We start from the raw sequence: 3,609 nt of genomic DNA, 5'->3' as shown, positions 1-3,609 counted from the left end.
AATGCAGAAGCAAAATGAGGTGTAGCTAACTGCATGATGGTGAAGACTGAGTTTAGGTATTCATCCGACTGTCTTCTACAGAACTACTGTTTGATATGTGAGAGCAGCTTCCAATGAGATGTGCTGGAGATCTAACAGATTCTGCTCTGCTGTCTACTTGCGTAGTTAAAGCCTCCACGATTAAAAAATGTCCTGGTGTCAGTGCTTCCAGACAATCTGGATCGTTTGACAAAGGCGTGAGCGGCCGGGAATTTAGGATTGTTTCTATCTCAATTATGACTTCACTGCTGTTTCCCATAAACTTCCGAAATGCGTTGCTCGTAGTGGGAATGCGCCTGAGGTTGAAATAATCGATTCCTGCGCCTGGTTATAACCGTGAAGGAAGGGCTAGCGCGCGACAAATGTACACTTCGACCAAAAAACGACAAGGGCACGCCGAGGTTCATGCAATCACAGAGGATCGCAGAGAATCTTTTCGATTATTACTACTAACAAATATTGCAATAAGAGAAAGATAAAGTGAGGAAAACGAGCTCAACAACCAGCGTCCGTTGGCATCTGCGCTCTACGGTCTCCGCCGATGGAAGTTTAATAAGAACACATTCACTTAACAGAGCTCTGTTGATGATTTAAGAGAGATTTGTTAATAGAAAAGAAAATGTTAACAAATTAAATGATCTTTTTACTCTAAAATAACAATTTATTATTTTAGTAACAAGAATGGCTTAAAACAATACAAAATAAATACTATACACCACCAAATCAAAATCTAAAGATAGAAGGAATCATCTCTTAATATCAGTTTTTGTTTAATATGAACCACTGGGCTTATATGAAAGGTCCCTGCCTTAATCTTAGGCAGTACTAATGCATTTGTTTCTACAATCATAGAGGTATTTTTAGGGGAAAAACTTTAGAGGACAAATATCTCTTGGTATAACCGATTTCAATTCGTTCGAAACTGTTTTAACAACATTAGGGAAACGAGGTAAAACCAATAACAGTTCCTAAGAACACATTATTTTGAATAGTGTTAGCAGACGGAATATTCGATTTATTTCTAGCAGAAGATGTGTGCGATTTGAATTTCGAATCTAGACTTTTGGCTGTAGAAAAACCGGGGACTGTTTTTTAGATTTCAAAACGAGTGTTTTCGAAAACAAGAAAGATTCACGATTTTTAAAATTGGTAGATGCCAGAGGTTGTTTAGAGCAAGGTGCTCGAACAAAACTTATAGTTTGTGGCCGATGAAGAAGGCTATGATGCCTTTGCCTGCAAGAATTGCAAAAATGTTTTCTATCACAATTTTTAACGACATGGCCAATAGACAGACTATTAATCCAACGACTATTCCTTTTCTACAATGGAGATTTTTTCCTCAAACAAAAGTCTAACAAAACTAGGGCAGAGTCGTAGTACATGGCTTACAACAAAGTGAATCGTTAGACCACATTGTTTAATTATTATTATTTTTTTTTTTTTGAAATTTCGGGAAACTGTTTATTTTTTGAAAGGCGGAAGATTGAGTAAATGCTTTATATAATTCTTAACAATAATGCGCTTGTTGTCATACGCATCTAACAAAGCTTTTCACGCTAAAGAGAAAATACGATTGGTAAGTGGAAATCTCGACACAATTTCTTTAGCCTCAACGGTGGTTTTCTGTATAAAATAACCGAGACATTCAATATCTGAAAGGCGCAAGTTACTGACAAAGACGCTGGCGAAAAGATCCCGAAACGTAGGCCAAGACATAAAATCGCCTGAAAGGACTTCGATGTTAATAGTTGGGAAGGGGAGGATTGGAACAACTATTAGTAATGAAATATTCTAACTAACGGCTGGAATAGCAGACTGCACAGCAACCGGGTGCACTGAATCGTCCGAAATTAACGAGGTACTATTCAAAAGTGCATTAGGTGATATTCGACTATTAGGTTGCGTAGGAGATATTTCAGTTGAGAAGCTATAGCAGACTGTATGCCGATTAATAGTGTCTAAACACCGATTATATGCTATAAACGATTCATTTTATTTTTTCCTCAATGACATCAAAATTATCCGGATGTGAAATCTCCAATGTCATGAGGTATGATTTACATATGTGCGATTGACCTTATTCCACATTTCCCGAAACTCTGAACTGTGAATTTCCAGATTGAAGACAGTATACTTGGATTCGTGCTAAATGTAGGATGTTATTCGAATGGAGTGCCCGAAAATTTCTAAATTCTAAAACGCGCAACCAACTTGTGTCAATAAGTGATTGGTATCAATAAGGAATAAACCAAAATTTATTAATTTCTTCAAATTTTTTATTATTGAGTTAAGGAATATGTTGTGATATATGTCGACTATAGGGTGCATAGGGTAAGTGTACCAGTAGTCGGCACTTTTAGGATTTTGGATTTTTTAATCTGAGTGAAATATTTCAATTGCTAAAAAATAAAATTGTTCAGTTCCCAAATTTTGTTTAGTTTTCGAAATTATAAACAAAAATTTAATTTGTTTTTATTAAATTGGCAAAATTTGCAATTTTACTAAAATAGTAGTTTTTTTTTTTGCCAGTAGTCGGCACCATTTTCCAATGCACGGCATGTCCCTTTACAAGCAGTATTTCAGTATTATTATTTTGTATATTATTTTGTATATTTTTTTTATTTCAAATAGTATAAAACAATGCTATATTACTAATCCAGAATTTTAAATTAATTTTGTTTTTAAATAGTGCTTTATTTAATTATCATTACCTTCGGTAACGTATAGATTTTCAATTAAAATAAAAATGTGATTAAGTAAAAAAAGGAAAAAGTACCTTTCTTATATTTGGAATGTGTGAATTGATCTTTTTCTTTTAGATAGCCAACAATTTTTTTAAATGCCACCGCGATCTGAGAGCAGAGAACACGGCTGACGTTTTTTGCAAACATTTCATTATTTGTTCAATTCTATTCTTAGTTATTTAAGTTTAAATTTCAAAACTGCCGACTACTGGGACATGCTGAACTTAAGCACACTTACCCTACTTCCAAAAAAAAAAAAAAAAAAAAAAAAATACCGTAGCCTACGGAGATAGTACAAACAATTGTTAATGAATTGCCAAAACCAATTGCAAAATATCCACAACAACGAACAGTTTCAATTAAAATATGTTGCTGGGATATGTGCAAGGAATGCCGAATGTAGGGTGAATTTGTCAAAAATTGCATAAAACGTACAACAAATTAAAAACATTTCACAAAATTAACGAAATTTTATTTTTAAATAAATTGCCAAAAAATCACAATTTGTACTGTTTTACCCCACTGTGCCGAACCAACAACGGATGTCGCACAAAGAGGAATAAGACACAAGCGACGTTGGTAGAGAAATAATTATATGTATGCATCTCCAACAGTGAGAGTTGCAAATCAAAAATTTGTTGGTGATTTAAATAAAAATCAGCCGACGCTAAAAAGGGTGTGTGGAATGACAACAAATTCAAGTATGGTTGGTTGGTGAATATGACGGTACAATAAACCAAACGGCAATTAGGTTTTCTGTTGTAACAAATAATTTTGGAATATATCAATAGGTGGAGGGTTTGTAACGACAACGAGGGAGAAACAA

This window comes from Musca domestica, unplaced genomic scaffold, assembly GCF_030504385.1.
Source record: "Musca domestica strain aabys unplaced genomic scaffold, Musca_domestica.polishedcontigs.V.1.1 4, whole genome shotgun sequence".
NCBI classification, from domain to species: domain Eukaryota; kingdom Metazoa; phylum Arthropoda; class Insecta; order Diptera; family Muscidae; genus Musca; species Musca domestica.
Note: the sequence above shows the minus strand (reverse complement) of the source record.